Consider the following 19,939-nt stretch of genomic DNA (forward strand, 5'->3'; position numbering starts at 1 on the left):
CATCGGCCCATAAAAACATAAAAATCGCCAGCGGCCCACCGGGCAAATGCCCGGTATGCCCGATGGCCAGTCCAGCTATGCCCCTAATATATATATAGATGTGTGTGTACACACAATTAATTTGACATTGAGTGGTGGGGTTTAAAGGTGTGTTGCACCTCCAGCACTTGCAGGAAGATGGCCCTTAACCTCGTTTTCATCATTCCAAAAGCACGCTCTATGATGGTGCGTGCCCTGGAATGATGGCTGTTAAAGCGCTGGGCTTACACACCTTGGACTGGCCTCTTGTAGGGTGTGCTGAAAGGGAGTGGACGCTGGAGGCATGGGTACTCTCCATCTGCGGGGATGAAATGCCCTGGAGGAGGGTAGACTGACTGACTGTACAGTGGGCTGTGGCGGAGCACCCTGGAATCATGCACCGACCCAGGCCAGCCCACGTATGTGTCGATAAAGCGGCCCCGATGGTCACAAACCGCCTGCAAGATGATGGATAGAAACAGTTTTCTGTTCCTATAGGACTGACCATCAGGGCCACTTGGACACTTGATGCGTACGTGGCAGCCGTCGATTCCACCCACCGCTTTCATAAAGGCTCTGTGGTGTGCCAGCCCTGCAAACCCACGGGACACTACCTCCAGGTCCTCTGGAGTTGTTGGGAGGTGGATGACCTGGTAGCAAATGGCCAACACCTGTTTTGTGACTCGGTGGACGATGTAGTGGACAGTAGAACGAGGCATCCCAAACACTCTTGAGACCACCCTGTAGGATGCTCCACTTGCCAACCAGAAAAGATACACCAGTATCTCAATTGTGGCACCCCATCCATGCTGCCGATCCTGGTTCAGGAGATTTAGCAACACTGCCAGAGATGCCCTGCTTAGCCGAAAATCAGGCCTTGGATCCTCCTGGTTAAAAAAACGGTCCAGGACTGGTACACCTTGGTTAATCCTGCAGTACCTTGTCTGGTTAAGGAAAAGGTGGAGAACAGCATAAACAGTTTTAATAGAAAGGTATGACTTCATTTATTTTATGACATATATATTATGGCATATATTGATTACTAACCTTGAGTGAAATACTGATAACACTGATAAATAACAGTTTAAACATTTCATCTGTGTAGCTAAGCTTTTTTATGAACTAAAAATTAACCGTTTTCAGCTTTCTGACAATTTTACTGCCATTTTATGTACACAAATAAGTAACAGGATCATATGAATAATTGAAAATAAATTGAAACTTATAGAAGAACATTTTCTAAGAGATTTTGTTCATATATTTTGAATGACCGCTGTCATTCAGTCACCAAAATTATCCATAAAACTAGCTAAGTAATTCCTAAATGCATCTAGATTAATAGTTTTACCTGGATATGATTTTCTCTGATGAGCCTGCAGTTCGAAGCATGCCGGCGATGACGACCGCAACACAGTTTTTTTTAGCTTGTCGATAATTAAAAATGTACACAAAAAACAGAGCAAGATTTCGGGGCGCTGACGACCGGAAATATTCTTAATTAAGGGCGGGAGTAGATCAGGCTAGACCGTCCAATTTCACAGCCGTTTACTTCTGGCCTACCCGACCTTCTGAGGACCTGGCCCACGTAGACTGCGATGGCCGGGTCCTTAATGTGTGTTTTGTTTGGGCAAAAATAGAGAGGGCACAGCCTTATGAAACAGGAAAATATCGCTGTGTAATCCATTCATTTCAACAAAGTAACTGTATTTTGAATACCACCTTTTAATAGGGTAACTGTAAAGGAATACAGTTACGCATATTTTGTATTTTATATACGTAACAGCATAGAGGATGTATTCCATTACTCCACAACACTGTTTATGTTGAGGTAACTTGTTAATGAGTATCTGGTAGAATTGAATGTATTCCTTGTTCACATGTGGCTATATACTCTACTGAGAATATACATATTTAATAATAATGTGAGTGGATCTTCAAAGTATACATCAAAATAGCTCATGGAGAACATGAGTAGGAAAAGCTAAGAGTTTATCAGCAATAATCCTTTTTGAATCCTTTCATAACCACCATAAGCATACCATCTCAACATGTATTTGCTCAAAAATGTATTTATTACTACAAACACATCTTTAATCATCGAGACAAGGAAAAGCAACAGTAGATAAATGGAAGTATCTCTTCTTTGGAAAGTGTGCAATTTCATCAGGTGGGCGCGGTGAATCCTCAAGAGCAGTTGCACCAGGAGGCTTTTCTGAGAATGTTGAATTTAGGTGTTTTCTGTAGTTACTAGAAACTCCAATAGGTGGAGGACTTGGGCGCAGTGGGACTTCAGGAGGAGGTAGAATGGGACACTGGTCAGTGTCATTTGTCAGGCACCGAGGTGCACGTACACCAAAAGGATCCAAAAGCACACTCAAATGCGAGCAGCAAAAAACTACTATATTAACAAAAGGTGACCCAGGATAACCAGAGAAGCAAGCGAGGAACTGAAAAACCCGGGGAAATAGATGATGCGGGGAAGCCGAAATCGGGACCGTGAGAGGCTGCAACAGAAAGGGGAGAAAATTAATAGTGAGCTGGGAAAACAGGTAAACGCAACAAGACAGGGTTTGTGTAGTTGGCTTATGATCGGAGTGGGACCGTGGGACTCGGGAAGGGAGTGTGAAATTCTGTGGAAACGGTATCCGTAGAGTCAGTGATGAGGCCAGGTGGTCCAAGCCAGCAGGCAGGTGGCAGATGCAGGACGCCAGATCGAAATCTAGACACATGAAGGCAGAGTTAACGCAGTTCAAATGATACATCAGTACAACGCTTTCGCGGGAGGCAAGTTACCACAGAGAGGTGATTAACGGACTGGCATGGGGAATCCGTCTGCACGGGGTTAAATATTAGTGATGGGTCGTTCGCGAACGAAATGGCTCTTAGAGCCGGCTCTTTGACGTGAACGACGCGAGCCGGCTCCTTATCGCGAGCCATCACGTGTGTTTTGTTTTGTTTTTTTTCTCTCACCCTCTCTCTCGCACTTTTTTTCTGCTTCACTCAGCATGCGAGCCTTGTGCTTTACGCTGGGCAGAGGGGGGAGGGGCAGTAGTTACACTCAGTAGCACAGGAACAGATCCAGAGGGGGAGAGAGAGAAAGAGAGCCAGGGACAACAACGTCACATTAGAAAGGTATAGTAATCATCCACAACTATTTTCAGTTGCAGATGATAAAGGATTCAGAAAGTTTATTCATGCAGGTCCATTTGACAGAGAATGTGCATGTTTCTTTTTGTTTTCATATTTTAATTTATATTTAATTGTGTTGTGGTTTGCAGTGTTTTGTGTTGTTTCACTTTAAATTTGTAAAAGGAAAAAGCTGAAAATTTAAATAGTTAAAAGTTGAAATGTGAATAGTTGATTTTTGTATTATATGATTTATTTATTACATTTTATGTGGAGTGAATAAATAAAAGTATATTTACGGTGGCCCCTAGAGATAAAGCACATACAAACTTCAAATCACGTACGAACTCGGAAGCATGTACAAACTCCAAAACACGTAAAAACTCTAAAACACGTAAAAACACGTACAAACTCCAAAACACGTAAAAACTCCAAAACACGTAAAAACACATACAAACTCCAAAACACGTAAAAACTCAGAAGCACATAAAAACTCAAAACACGTACAAAAGACAACAGAAGTGCTCCAGGATGCTGGGGGCAGTGTTGAACTTTTGTTACCGAGTGGCTACACAAGCCAGCAAGTACCAATGACTGGATTTGTTGTGTGGTAGTAACAGGTAAATGAACATTTTTTTTAAAATTATTTGAATATATATGAGTGCCTGTGTATAAATACACAAACAATACACACATGCTTTCAATTGTGTAATTTAAGTGATCTAGTAGCTCTGCTTTGGAAGTTCAGTTCATGCTAGAAATGTGTCTTGGAGTTTGTACGTGTTTTGTCTCTAGGGACCACCGCATATATTTATATATAAACATATATAAATAAAACCACTTTTTTTACGTTAGTAATTCCTTTTGTGCATAATTTTATAATACTGTTAATAATAAATTAATTAAAGCAACAAAACAACCTGAAGAGCCGGTTCGGAGCCGAAAGAGCCGGCTCTTTTTAGTGAGCCGAACCGAAAGAGCCGGTTCTCTAAAAAGAGCCGGAAATCCCATCACTAACACATTCACACACTGGCAATGGCAAGCTACATTGTAGCCACAGCTGCCTTGGGGCGCACTGACAGAGGGGAGGCTGCCGGACACTGGCGCCACCGGGCCCTCTGACCACCACCAGTAGGCAAACATGGGGTTAGTATCTTGCCCAAGGATATTTGGCATGCAGCCAGGAGGCAGCCCTGGATCGAACCACTGACCTTCTGATTAGTGGCTGACCTGCTCTGCCACCTGAGCTACAGCCACCCCAAATAGGTGGCTTTTCCCCCTTTCTTTACTGTTTTTGCGCTGTCCTCAGAAAATGCTTTGGAAAAAAACCCCTAAAAAGTGATATAGAAAAAAGCATGGCTCATATATACTTATATATATGAGCGAGACAGAAGCTAAGCTCGATCAGATAGATTTACTTTTTATTACTTTGTTGTTTCAACAACATTAAATTTCAAAACTGTACTTTTGAGTTAAAATATATATTTATAATTTTAATAAATGACAAATTAAAAAGGCATGAACATTTTTTTGTATCGAAAAAATATCGAACCGAACTGTGAATTTTGTGTATCGTTTCACCCCTAATATGTTTATATATATATATATATATATATAACTCTGGATTTACTGGCCTATAATTAAAATTTAAAAAACGGTGTATACTTTGAAGTCCGATCTTTCAGCACGGGCTGAAAGACTCAGCGTGGCAGCTTGTTGCTATGTCAGCTTAAATCAGTCATGTGATTTGGGGGTGCAGCGAGTCCGTGGAACCCAGAGGGTTAATAATACTCACCCTTATTCCATTTCCAGAGTGCATCAACCAACCACCTGTGTGAAATCTGAATTCACAATTCACAATCATAACCATCACTTGCTACTGAAAACAAGAAAAAAGCCAGTCTGCGCTATGGGCTGAACCATTTGTTATTTGTGGAGGGAGGTAACACTATGCAATATATTCAGTTTTAGCATTTATATTCACTGTTAACTGTAACTACGCTCAAAGTGTTAATGGTATCTTATTTTAATAAACAACACTGTCATATGCAAACCTAGGGTGGCACTTCGGGTGGCAAGAGATCATTTTAGGGTAGCACCTACCACCCCATGCCACCCTTCTAGAGCTGCCCCTGAATGAAACATTATAAGTCATCAGCCTAATGCTTAGGCATCAGTTGTTCCTCTTCATTATCCACAGAAGAAATACTTAAATATCTGTGCTTTCTAGAGTGACCTAACTCTGCAATGGGTGGAGGTCTTGGAGGCAGAGGAACATCACAAGGAGACATGAAAAAGGCCACTTCATCATCCAATGAAGAACATTCATTTTTAAAATCAGGGTGCATGACCTTATTAGCAGGGGCGGATCTACAGAAAATTTTTGGGGGTGGCATGGAGATCAGATAGGGTGACAAAGTTGAAGCCATTTCTTTACACATTTGCAGGTGCTACATTTTCTAATACATGCCATATATAGTCAAAATACATCAATTTTTTTTTAAAAATATAACGTAGCCTAACATTCTTTTTGGCATTAGCCGATATAACTAAATATTTCAGTTACATTAAAAAATATTTTGGATTTTATGTACTGTATAGCCTATACAACAAATAAGCATATATCCCAATAAGTACAAAATCCAGAAACCTACACAATACAAGGTGGATTAAGTTGGACTTGTATTTTTAATTAAGTTTCACACTCTTTTTATGTTGGAAATACATTCAAAAGTGTATTACATCCTTACATTTACAGCAAAAGGTCAGAAATCTGCACTTTACAAAAAACACTGAACAAAATAATATAAAAAAACATTTTTCACCATCAAAATTCACTAGTCAAGTACTTAAAGTTTATTTTTCATTACATTAGGCCACGTTGAAGAATATTGTGTCTACAACAGCTGAATGCGGCGATTTCCATGTTGATGAGCAAACCGTCTGACAAACTCATCCAAATCCAATGTTTTTGTGCGTTTGGACTCAATACTGAGTATAGACAGATTGGACAGTCTTTCCTCTGTCATAGTTGATCGTAAATAGTTTTTAATTATCCTCAAAGCAAAAAAGGTCCTTTCACAAGATGCACTGCTGACAGGCAACACTACAGCTATTTTGCACAGCCGAAACAGTTCAAAAAACACATCATTATACGACTCCAAGAAACTCACAAATTTTAGGAGAGTGGTAGGAACTGTTTCATCACTCTTTGCAAGTCTTTCTAAGACTCGCCTAATCTGAGGTACTTCATGCTTCAGATCATCAGTATTGGAGTCATAAGCACGGGCAAGAAATAGTACATCCTCCTCTCTCAAAAATGTGCCACTTGATGGATTTAATGCCTGAATACCTTTCATAATATTACAGTTCAGCCTAGAAAAGCGTCTTTCCATTTCTCCCATCATACAATCTATAACTGGATAGAATACTTGGATTCTGAACATTTGTTTGCTGTCTGGGTCTACATGCTGTCCAAGGGTAGAATTAACAAGAGAATCATGAAGTTTTCTTGCTTTCTGTATTGATCGTTTTGGGATGTGTTGGGTTGAAATGCCACTTTTTTCACATGTTTATACAATATCAGTCCGCAGGTCATCAAAAAAGGATTCAGTTTGGTAATAAACCATTGTCTTCTTAAGCGATTCAACTAGGTTTATAGCCTTAGAAAGGTCAACAGTTTTGGACTGAAGCATTTCTGATAACATATTAGAATCACTCAATACTTTTCTGAAGAGTGCAAGGCATCCAACAAAATTCAGATCCATTTGAACCAGAATGCCCTTTGCTTCTACAGCTCTCTGTGCATTGTTCTCTGATGATATCTCTTCTAGTACACGCAAAATTGCAGGCAACCTGTCCATGATATTGCGACATGCTATATGTCTAGAAGACCAACGTGTATCACTAAGGCGCTGCAGTTCTCTTGGTACCCCATGAAACATTTCCTGCTGCACTGTCAGCCATTTCTGATGGACGTAAGATCCAGATATGAATGTGTACAATCGTTCTAGCAAAGAAAAGAAATTTCCTGCATCAGGCACCCTTTGCACTGCATCTACTATGACAAGGTTTAAGCAGTGGGCACTACAGTGAATGTAGAAAGCATACTTTGCCACCTCCTTTATCCTAGCTTGTACACCAGAATGTGACCCACTCATCACAGATGCTCCATCATACCCTTGGCCAACAAGGTTCTGTCTGTAGTCCAGCCCATGTTTTTCTAAACAGCCAATAATCTTGCTGGTCAGCCCAACAGCATCCAGTCTGTCTGCCTCTTGAAACCCTAAGAAACTCTCGTGTATTGCACCATTATAGTAGTATCTAACTATAAAAGAAATTTGCTCTGATTGACATCTTTAGTCTCATCTGCAATGACTGAAAATTGTGCACTGTCTTTAACTTCTCGCATGATCTCCTCAGCAACCATTTCAGCCAAACATGAAACAATTTCATTCTGGATGGTTTTACTGGTGTACAAAGCATTTTTGGCTTGTTGTTCCAGTCTCCTTTTAACCACAAGATCATGATTGCCTACCATGTTCAACATTTCTAGGAAAATGCCCCTTTTATTTGAGTCAGCAGACTCCCTGTGTCCACGTTGAGCTATATTTTCTGTAGCAGTCAAGATTAGAATTTCTGCTATAGACTTAATGTAAGTCTGGTTTTCAAGCACTTGTTTCTGGCGATGGTCATCCATTGCCGTCATCAGAGTTTCATTTTTTTCACTCATTTTGTTATTCGCTGCCCAAGCAATCATTGCAGCAAAACAGTAACAAGAGTCTCTACTCTGGGAATATTCCAACCAAGGGTGTATTTTGTACCATTCTGGTAGATTCAGATAGACATCTTACCATGGGGATCGCTTTGAATAAACACAGAGAACTCAGGCTGTCTCTCCTTCCCTCTGCTGTCTGACCCCATCACCTTCTCTGCTTTGGACCATATTTCTTCTTCCTCTGCTGCTGCTTGCCCTGGTTCAGCTTCTTGCCCTTAAAATTATTTTTCAGACTCGCCTCCTAACGCAGGCGTTCCGCCCCGACCGTGTTATTTCACTGGACGAATTTGTGCATATAATTCAAACCGATTTTTCAGATGTTTCGGATCCGAATACACAAATCAGACTAATCAGATCAATGCATTTGGCAACAATGCATTAGGAAGCCGTGATACAGCTTCAACACCAGGATCAAACGATAATATTATCCCTGCTTTTGTCTTCTCTGAGAAACGGATGAACCACAATCTTCATTTCCCACTTTTCTCGTTTACGAACATCAGCACCAGCTCGTCAAGGCTTCATATCAACTTCATTTTTCTATTTTTTTAGACAGTTATATGAGGATAAATTATCTGCAAAAGCGCAACACGTTCGATGTGCATATATAGGTTATACATCAACTTTTCATGATCTATCTTTTTATTTTTCGTTTTTGTCTACATTATATTGAAATGTTTCATTATTGGAAACATTTTAAGATATACTTATTATTCTTAACATCTTAACAGATACTCTAACCCACAACTATCGTAAAACGCTACGACCGGAAGTGGACACCTTTCGCGCATGTAGGGTACCGATCGGGTTTCCGGTACGGATCAGGTAGCGACAAGGACCAATGACTGTAGAAAACATGGACGACGTGACAGCGCCTCCTCCCATTGTGCAAAAATGAAGTCAAAATACAAAACAACAACAACAACCTTTATTTATAGAGCACATTAAAAGCCTAGGCATACCAAAGTGCTTTACATAAAAGAAAAAAATTAAAAAAAATAAATAAATAAAATAATACAGTTAAGAGCATTAATATCAAATTAATAAGAACAGCAGACAATGCTCACAGATAAGAGCCACTAATAGAATAGACTGCAGCACATAGGTTAAACAGACTCTATGCCGCCATGATAGAGAACAACAAGAAAGAAAGAAATAATAAAAATAAATGCAATGAATCGCAGCTAACAAGTCAACATTTAACAAGTAGTGAAGGCAAGTTTAAAGAGATAAGTTTTAAGCCGTGCTTTAAAGGAGTAAATGGAATCAGACTCCCGGATGCCAATCGGGAGGCTGTTCCATAACACAGGTGCAGCAACAGCAAACGATCGATCGCCTCTAGATTTCAATCGAGATCTAGACTGAACTAAGAATGACTGCGAGGATGACCTTAAAGTCCTAGCAGGGGCATAGGGGGTTAAAAGTTCCTTAAGATAAATTGGTGCTGTATTATTGATAATTTTAAAAGTAAACAGCAGAATTTTAAATTGAATACGGTATTTGATAGGTAACCAATGCAGTTCAGCAAGAACAGGAGTAATATGGTCAAACTTCTTGGTTTTAGTTAGAATACGTGCCGCAGCATTCTGAACTATCTGTAGTCTATGTAGAAGGGTAACATGGAGACCAGTATAAAGTGAGTTACAATAATCTAATTTCGACGTTACAAAAGCATGGATAAGCTTTTCTAAGTCATTATACGGGATATAGTGTCTGGCCCTGGAGATAAGGCGAAGCTGATAAAAGCTAGATCTGACAACAGCAGATACCTGTTTATCAAGTTTAAGGGAGCTGTCAAACATGACACCCAGATTCCTAACAGTATCAGAAAAAGAGCTAGTAAGAAAGCCAAAGGCATCTTGAAGTTTGGCGCGAAGAGCATTACTGCCAAAAATCATAATTTCAGTCTTTTTTTTTCATTGAGGATAAGAGTATTTGCCAACAGCCATTTCTTGACCTCACTCATGCATTCACAAAAGTTATTTAAAGACAAAGCAAGATCGTCAGATAACTCAAAATAAATCTGGATGTCATCCGCATAGTAGTGAAAAGCAATGTGGTATTTCTCAAAGATAGCGCTTAAGGGAAGCATATACAGAGAGAAAAGGGTCGGGCCCAACACAGAGCCCTGAGGAACACCACAGCAAACAGGTACAGGGGAAGAAGAAGATGAGGCCAGATGTACCGAAGAGAGCCGATTGGAGAGGTAAGATTTGAACCAGTCCAAGGCAATGCCCTTAATGCCAACAGTCTGCTCCAATCTAGCAACTAAGATATTATGGTCAACCATATCAAATGCAGATGAAAGATCCAATAAAACTAACACGGACGGACGACCATTATCAGCCATAAGTAAAAGATCATTAAAAACACGAAGCAGCGCTGATTCAGTGCTGTGATGTTGTTTAAAGGCTGATTGGAATTTATCGTTTATACCATTCTCGTCCAGGTAGGTCTGCAGTTGAAGCAGAACAACCTTCTCTAAAATTTTAGCCAAGAAAGGAAGCTTGGAAATCGGTCTATAGTTGGCAAAATCACCATGATCAAGGTTACTCTTCTTTAAAACAGGTTGAATAAAGGCATGTTTAAGAACTGACGGTACATAACCAGAGAGCAAGGAAAGGTTCAATATGGACAATATACAGGGTCCAATTACATCAAAACAATCCTTGACTATACGAGATGGAAGAGCATCATGTACACAATAAGTATTATTTAATTTCCCAATTATACGCTTCAGAGTGGGAAGTGAAATTAATTCAAATTGATGTAAAGCAGCAGAACGATCAGGATTAGACGTACTGTCAGTCACCAGAGGAAGAGTAGATTTAAGAGATAAAACTTTATCAGAAAAATATTTTGAAAATTTTTCACAAAGACCTGAGGAGCACAAAAGTGGCGTAGAGGGGCAAGGATTCACCAGAGAGTTAAAAATTTTAAATAAGATGCGAGGATTGTCACTATTAGAGGTAATAATCTTAGAAAAGAAAGCCGCTTTAGCCATTTTGGCAGCAGATTGGAACTTCGAGCGGCTAATACGTAAAGAATCATATGATGACTGAAGTCTGTCATTCCTCCACCTCCTCTCATCACGCCTACACAAACGCCGTAGAGCACGGACAGAGTCGTTTAACCAGCATTGCGAGTAGGTTCTAGGGCGTTTGTGTTTAATAGGTGCAACGGTGTTAAGAATAGAGGAGCATGTAGTTAAAAAAGTATTGGTAAAATTCTCAAGTGTGTGTGGGAAAAAACAGTCCGACATATTAAATGAAGAATTCATAAAAGACGTAGAAAAGTTGACCACAGTGTCGGCGTTAATAGTACGAGTGGGGTGGAGAGGAACCTCCAAGTGGTCAATATTACCCAGGTCAACATCAAAGATGACCGTGGAATGATCAGAAAGTCCAGTATTTCTAATTTCCTTAATGCATAGTTCCACATTAAATGAAAAAACCAAATCAAGGGTATGACCTTTAACATGAGTAGGTTCCTTTACCCACTGAGTAAGATTAAAAGAGTCAGTCAGTGCAGAGAAATCTTTCGCCAGGAGGTCATCCATACAACAGATATGAATATTAAAATCACCAGAAATAACCACAGAATCATATTTAAAAAGAATAGAACCCAAAAAATCAGCAAATTCAGAGATGAACATCTTATGATATTTAGGCGGTCGATAAACCACAACACACAGAGTAGTTCGAGAACCAGTCAATTCACATAGCTGAGCTTCAAAGCTAGGATAGGTTGGGGAGGGTAGCAGCCGTGCCTCAAGTTTATTTTTAAAAACCGAGGCTAAGCCACCACCTCTACCAGTAGGCCTTGATGAGCTAAAAAAGGCACAGTCAGAAGGGAGAAGTTCAGAAAAGGGGATGAACTCACCCGGAGAGGTCCATGTCTCCGTCAAAAATAAAACATCCAGTCCCGAGGAAAGAAAAAAATCATTTAAGAGGAAGGCCTTATTAGAAAGAGACCTAACATTAAATAAGGCCATCCGAGTCCGAGGAATCCTGTCCTTAGTAGTAGCCCGTTTAAGGGTACAGAGGTTGTCATGTTGAACACCACGGCCAGGCAGTGTTATCCAAGAACGAGCAAAGTGGAAGGCAACTGGGCAGGCAGGATAGGGTTGAGGGCCGACGGGACATATCCAACGGTGGTTGAGCAGTTTAGCCGCAAAGCGGCTACCAAGATTGTGGATAGGGCGAGAAGAATCCCAGCTAGTAGAGGGGTAATCCGTAGCCATGGCTCTGATATAAGCCCTGAAGCGGACACGGACACCACTCCTTCTACCCCGTCTCCTGGGACGTTTCCTACGAGGCATGGGAAGAGGTAGGTAGGTCAGATGAGTGGGGGAAAAAGGCATCAAGGGAATGGCATCACCCGCGGTCTCAAAGCAGTTCAGTCGTTGGGAACAGGGAAAACGAAGATTCAGTAGCGTGTTTCTATCATAGGTTATTAGCGTACAGTCACCTAGTGAACATAAAGCTAAGGATAAAAGGACAAAAAATACAACGCAGAGGCGCAGACGGAGTCGAAGACGGCCAGCCATGCACACCGGCGCCATCTTGGAACCACCCTTGGAAAAACTCCTAATCAGACAAAATAGGGCTTCAGAGCGTGATGTCACGGGGGTGGGCGTGGAAAGGATTTTGGCCTGATGCACCATTTTCGGGGTCAAAACAAAGCGCAAAAAGGAGCAAAGGCACACACAACAGCCATGGTTCGTATTTGCTGTGTGGTCGGCTGCAATGTTCAATCGCACGACCGGCAAGAGAATAAGCTTGAAATGGTTTATCTTTTCATTCTTTCCCAACCTGGAAGCAACATGAGGCAGCTCCTGTATCAGATGTTACCAATCGAAGGCGTTGCTTCTACATTAAACAGAAGAGCAGTGACGTGGGTGCAGGTCTCTCCGACTCCGGCCTTACAGGTGCAGTGGGCGGCTTCAACCTTCCCTGTGATGCTCACAGTGACCTATGGCTGCAATGCTGGTTCATTCAGTCTTAGAGTGCAGTACCTGAAACACACACAAAGTTCATTTAAAGACAAGAACTATGAGCCAAGGCCGACACAAATGTGTTTTATCTACTTTATCATAAATGTAGATAAGTGTTTAGAAAGTTAGCACATACATGTAATTTTTCATTTTTTTATGTGTCCATCTATAGAACGCTGCATGTTATAGTGTAAATCTGCCTGTTCTCTCTCAGAAACCTGCCTGCAGAAAATGAACCTAAAGTATGTAATGCAAGGATGTAATCACTTTCAAGATGGAGAAAGCATAAAGTGACAATTATGAATCACTTAATATGATAAGGAGATTCTGCAGGTCATTAATCAATGTATAAAACTAAAAAACAAAATGTATTTTTAGTGACACAAGATACAAATATGGAAGCAAGATGTATAATTAGAATTATTTATAATAAATATGAATAAATTATTGCAATTTCTTTAACCATAAAGAATAACTAAATCCTTCAGGACAATGTCACATCAATGCACTGAACTCACTATGTTATCCCTCTAACAGCCTCCACATGTTCTCACTGTAATTTCCCCCTCATGAATGAATTTATGCTGCACTAATCTGAATGTTTGCAGGGAAATCAAACGCATTTCACACGCAGTACTCGAGCTGACTTACCTTTGTTTGAATGATGACTTGTACGCGCTGACTCCACAGACAAGGTACGAAAATATGTCAGGCTACGTCAATAGCGGTTGGTCTTCAGGGTTTCTACTCCACCGCCGTATTTCATTTCCAATGCACGCTATTTTCTGTAAGTACCGCTGTTTCGCTTCTGAACGCAATCGGTCTCTATACAGTCCATTCTCTTTTGAGCTGCTTTTAATTATCTTTCTTGTAGTCATCGTTCCAACACAGTGTGTTCGTTTTGATTTGTAGACCCCGAAAATGGCGCCGCGCTCCCACAATGCATTGCGGCATGACGTCAACTCCATTTAAGAAACAACAGGAAGACTGAAGCTCATGGCATTGATCAAGCAGGACTCATGATCTTGACCAGCAGCTCCCTCACAGGGAAATCTTCAGACCTCCACCGCAGACATAAATACACAGAGGGTTAACGAGGGAAGTGGGAGCACACGGGGAACACAGGTGACACTGATAATCATAACAAGACACTGCAGGAGTGAACGCAACACTGACGGGAGACGGGCAAAGTAAAACAGGAAGTACAGCGGTTCCGACAGGAGGAGAGAGAGCACGGGGAAAACACAGACATAAGGGCTGGGGAAAACATAGAATAAAACACAAGGAGAGACGAGGGCTCACAGATACACAGGGGCACACAGGAGGTAACCAAATAGGGAACATTTTAACTAAATAATCCTAGGAACCAAGGCATAACTAGGGAATAAAGTACAAAACACACAAAAACTGAGAATACTGGGCCCACATGGCCCAGGACCATGACATGAGTAGCTGAATCACTTTATGGTAAATGACACACTATCTGCAAAAAACTCTAAAGGAATTCCAGATGACAAGTTTATAGTTAAACATACAAGTGACGACCTTTGACCTTCATCAAGTTTTATTTTATTGTGTCAGAGAAACTCAAACGTGCTCTTCATGCAGCTGAGTATATCAAGTGTTTACAATGGAAGCTGTGCAGGTCTGAGATCAGCAGCTTTCGGAAACACCAAACTGAGGTCCTGGTAATGCTGATATACAGTGACACAGTTACAGGGGTGATTAATACTTTTGACTTTTTGTCTTTAACCTTATCAATAAAACAGCTGCAGCTTTCACTGACAGCACATGTGGTACTTTAACCTTTGTACTGTTTTCATCAGTTATTTTTGCAGTTAACATGTGAACATGTTGGATGATCTGTCTGCTGTCACTCGGTGGTGCTGAGGTCTGAATCTGAGGGCAGCTCCTGTAATCACAAAGAGAACAGAATCATCACAAACTGAAATATAATGTTTATCTCTCAAATCTGAAATAAAGCTGATCCTTCTCTGTCCCACACACTCAGGATCTTACATTTTGTCAATTCTACAGTTTAATCCATAGTTACAGATTAATGAGGAGTTACTGAAGTACAAGCTTAAAAAAATAGTGTTACTGTCTTTACACATGTGGAGACTGAAAACATGCTGGTCTTTGCACATATTTAATAATCAGCTCTGCACAGGAGCTGAAGCAGAGTGCAGCCTGTTGCCTTTACAGTATAATACTTGTAATGAAAGTACAGTAACGATAATTAGTGACTGAGCACCCCGGGGCGTTTCTCTTGATTTCTTTAGTCGGTGTAAATTCATTTACCTGCACGGATTAGCTAAACAAACTTTACAAAGCAAGTTTCCCCGACAGCTGAGTGTTCATCTTAGCTAGCGAGGTCTCAGGACCTAGCTAAGCACAGTAGTTACGGATTAGCTTGCAAACACGTTTAACTAATGCCGGGCTTACACTTTGCGATCTTTGGCCTATTTTGAGCCGATTTTTGAGTCGTGTGACCGTTTTGTTGGTCGGCCCGAGGTTGGCCTTCATCGTGCGTGGTGCATCGTGTAGTATACGTGGTGTAACGAGAAGCAATTAACACCTCCCGATCAGAAATTGCTTGGTCGGGAGTATTTCAAACATGTTTGAAATCCTCACGACCGTTGTGAGGGTGTCACCGCAGCCGCTCACACTGCGCACGCACAAACACATAAACGTCGGTGAAAAAGACAGAGTAGCACAGCAGTGCAGCGTTATCTGGACACAAGCGATGGAGGCACAACTTGTAGAACTTTGGAAAGCTCATCCGAGCCTTTTCGATGTGGCCTCACAAAATTATCACGACCACAACAACCGTGAAAATAGTTGGATTTACATTGCTGCTCAAACACAGCTGCCTGGTCAATGTTTTTCATTAGCAATGTAGCAAAGTTGATGGTGGTGCTGTGTGAGTAAAAGACAGCGAGGGAGAGCAAGCGACAGATTTTCTGTTATAACCTTCATTTTATGGACGCACAGTGTGAGCACTCGGGTCACATCAGAGCATCGGGCCGTATAGTGTGAGACCCTGCATCGTGACCTACGAACTTATAACCTCTGCGAGTCAATCGTGCAGTTTGAGCAGAAGCTGATTAACGCGACTGAAAAAAATCGCACAGTGCGTGGTGCATCGTGTAGTACCAAAGCTTTACCAAAAAAGTGCAGCGGGTCCTTTTGTCGGGTAGTCCAGTTTACCGAAGAACACCTCAGGCTGTCAGGGTAAAACAGTCAGGCGTGTTTCCGAAAAGTAAACGCTGGCCCTCCTCTCAGAGCCTACGCTCTATCTGTATTCCCGAACAGAGGTACTCTGTTTCTCTGTGACTGCAGCTGTCAGTCAAAGTTGCTATGATGACGTTTCACCCCAATTTAACATCACCGCGGCAGGAATTAGAATCAAATTCATGGGAAAGGAGACCTCCTCCTTGAATCGCTACCTTATCGTGGTGGAGGGGTTTGTGTGTCCCAGGGATCCCAGGGGCTATGTTGTCTGGGGGCTTTTGCCCCCTGGTAGGGTCTCCCATGGCAAATTGGTCCTGGGTGAGGGACCAGACAAAGAGCGATTCAGAAGACCCTTATGAAAAGAATATCGAGGGAACAGTTTACCCTGCCCGGGATAGGGTTACCGGGGCCCCGCCCTGGAGCCAGGCCCGGGGAGGGTGCCCGAGGGCGAGCGTCTGGTGGCCTTAGTCCATGGGGCCCGGCCGGGCACAACCCGAAGAGGAGACATGGGCCCATCCTCCCGCAGGCCCACCACCCGCAGGATGCGCCATAGGGGTCGGGTGCATTGTGTGCCGGGTGGCGGCCAGGAGCGGAGGCCATGGCGGACTGACCCCCGGCTGCCAAGACTGGCAATAGGGACATGGAATGTCACCTCTCTGGTGGGGAAGGAGCCTGAGTTAGTGCGTGAGGTTGAGAGGTACCGGCTAGATATAGTCGGGCTCACCTCTACGCATGGCTTGGGCTCTGGAACCAGTCTCCTGGAGAGGGGCTGGACTCTGTCTCAGTCTGGAGTTGCCCCTGGTGAGAGGCGGCGGGCTGGGGTGGGTATTCTAATATCCCCTCGGCTTGCTGCCGGTACGTTGGGGTTTTTCCCGGTGGACGAGAGGGTTTGTTCCCTGCGCCTTAGGGTCGGGGAACGGGTCCTGACTGTCATCTGCGCTTATGCGCCGAGTGGCAGTTCGGAATACCCAGCCTTCTTAGAGTCCCTGGGGGGGTGCTGGAAGGTGCTCCACCTGGAGACTCTGTTTTCCTGCTGGGAGACTTCAATGCTCACGTGGGTAACGACAGCGAGACCTGTGCTAATCACAGTTTGGCCATAACGAACACCCTGTTTGAACATAAGAGTGTCCATAAGTGCACGTGGCACCAGGACGCTCTAGGCCGTAGGTCGATGATCGATTTTGTAATCGTATCACCAGACCTGCGACCATATGTTCTGGACACTCGGGTAAAGAGAGGGGCTGAGCTGTCAACTGATCACCACCTGGTGGTGAGTTGGATCAGGTGGCGGGGGAGGACGCTGGACAGACCTGGTGCACCTAAACGCGTAGTGAGGGTGTGCTGGGAACGTCTAGCAGAGGCCCCAGTCCGCGAGATCTTCAACGCACACCTCCGGCAGAGCTTCAACAGCATTCCGAGGGAGACTGGGGACATTGAGTCCGAATGGACCATGTTCAGCGTCTCCATTGCCGAAGCTGCTGCATTGAGCTGCGGCCGCAAGGTGGTTGGTGCCTGCCGTGGTGGTAATCCCCGAACCAAAAGGTGGACACCAGAGGTGAAGGGAGCCACCAGGCTGAAGAAGGAGTCCTATCGGGCTTGGTTAGGCTGTGCGACTCCGGAGGCAGCCGACAGGTATCGACAGGCCAAGCGGAATGCAGCTCGGGCAGTGGCTGAAGCAAAAACTCGGGTGTGGGAGGAGTTCGGAGAGGCCATGGAAAAAGACTTTCGGACTGCCTCGAAGAGATTCTGGCAAACCGTCAGGCGTCTCAGGAGGGGAAAGCGGTGCTCTACCTGCACTGTGTATAGTGCTGGCGGAGCACTGCTGACGTCGACTGAGAAAATTGTCAGGCGGTGGAAGGAATACTTCGAGGACCTCCTTAATCCCACTGACACGTCTTCCGAGGAGGAAGCAGAGTCTGGGGATGAGGGGAATGACCCGCCAATTTCCGGGGGCGAGGTCACTGAGGCAGTTAAACAACTCCTTGGTGGCAGAGCCCCTGGTGTTGATGAGGTCCGCCCCGAGTTCCTGAAGGCTCTGGACGTTGTAGGGCTGTCCTGGTTGACACGCCTCTGCAATGTTGCGTGGTGATCAGGGGCAGTACCTGTGGACTGGCAGACCGGGGTGGTGGTCCCCATCTTTAAGAAGGGGGACCGGAGGGTGTGTTCCAACTACAGGGGGATCACACTCCTCAGCCTCCCTGGGAAAGTCTATGCCAGGGTGCTGGAAAGGAGAGTTCGTCCGCTAGTCGAACCTCGGATACAGGAGGAACAATGCGGTTTTCGTCCTGGTTGCGGAACACTGGACCAGCTCTTTATCCTCTCGAGGATACTTGAGGGTGCATGGGAGTTTGCCCAACCAGTCTACATGTGTTTTGTGGACTTGGAGAAGGCATTTGACCGTGTCCCTCGGGGTGTCCTGTGGGGAGGTGTTGCGGGAGTATGGGTCTGTCCCATTGCTACGGGATTCGATCCCTATACAACCGTTGCAAGAGCTTGCTTCGCATTGCCAGCAATAAGTCGGACTCGTTCCCGGTGGGTGATGGGCTCCGCCAGGGCTGCCCTTTGTCTCCGGTTCTGTTCATAATTTTTATGGACAGGATTTCTAGGCGCAGCCAAGTGGCGGACGGCTTTCGCTTTGGTGGCCTCAGAATCTCATCTCTGATTTTTGCGGATGATGTGGTTTTGTTGGCTTCATCGGGTGAGGGCCTCCAGCTCGCACTGGAACGGTTCGCAGCCGAGTGTGAAGCAGCGGGAATGAGGATCAGCACCTCCAAATCTGAGGCCATGGTTCTCAGCCGGAAAAGGGTGGAGTGCCCACTCCGGGTCGGGGATGAGTTCCTGCCCCAAGTGGAGGAGTTCAAGTATCTCGGGGTCTTGTTCGCGAGTGATGGGAGAAGGGAGCCGGAGATCGACAGACGGATTGGGGCTGCAGCTGCAGTAATGCAGACGCTGCACCAGTCCGTCGTGGTGAAGAGGGAGCTGAGTGTAAAAGCGAAGCTCTCGATTTACTGGTCGATCTACGTCCCTACCCTCACCTATGGCCACGAGCTGTGGGTAGTGACCGAAAGAACGAGATCGCAGATACAAGCGGCAGAAATGAGCTTCCTCCGAAGGGTGGCTGGCCTCTCCCTTAGAGATAGGGTGAGAAGTTCAGCCATCCGGGAGGGGCTCAGAGTAGAGCAGCTGCTGCTCCACATCGAAAGGAGCCAGCTGAGGTGGTTCGGGCATCTGACAAGGATGCCCCCTGGGCGCCTCCTGGGTGAGGTGTTCCAGGCATGTCCCACCGGGAGGAGGCCCCGGGGCAGACCCAGGACACGCTGGAGAGATTATATCTCTCGGCTGGCCTGGGAACGCCTTGGTGTTCCCCCGGATAAGCTGGAGGAGGTGGCTGGGGAGAGAGAGGTCTGGGCCTCTTTGCTTAGGCTGCTGCCCCCGCGACCCGGCCTCGGATAAAGCGGATGAAGATGGATGGATGGATGGGAAAGGAGACTCCTTGGACATAAAGCACCATCATGAGAACTATTGATAACAAAAGAAAGAATCTTTGGGAAAAAAAATTATCTGAGGAGAATTAATTTATTTTAGTCTGACCCCAGTCCCATCCACTAACATGGAGGAGGCAGGGTTTATGACCTATACTGTAGCCAGACACTAGGGAGCAATAGAGACGTTTTGGCTTCATTTTTGGGGAGCTGTCGCATCGTCCATGTTTTCTACATTCCTTGCTCAGGACTCACCCCCCCCCCCCCCCCCTCCCTTCCTGTTATAAAGCATAGCAGGAACGAATC

At 44.1% G+C, this 19,939-nt stretch overlaps 1 long non-coding RNA gene across 1 annotated transcript; it reads right to left on the minus strand.

Annotated features, from left to right (window-relative positions):
* Positions 1-2,069: 2,069 nt before the first annotated feature.
* On the minus strand, positions 2,070-3,219 carry LOC145420557 (uncharacterized). The gene is made up of 2 exons (XR_013901878.1): positions 2,812-3,219; positions 2,070-2,737 (listed from the first exon to the last, which is right to left on the minus strand). It is a non-coding gene; the product is annotated as an uncharacterized LOC145420557 (long non-coding RNA).
* Positions 3,220-19,939: the final 16,720 nt, after the last annotated feature.

Source organism: Astatotilapia calliptera, chromosome 15 (assembly GCF_964374335.1).
Source record: "Astatotilapia calliptera chromosome 15, fAstCal68.1, whole genome shotgun sequence".
Lineage (NCBI taxonomy): Eukaryota > Metazoa > Chordata > Actinopteri > Cichliformes > Cichlidae > Astatotilapia > Astatotilapia calliptera.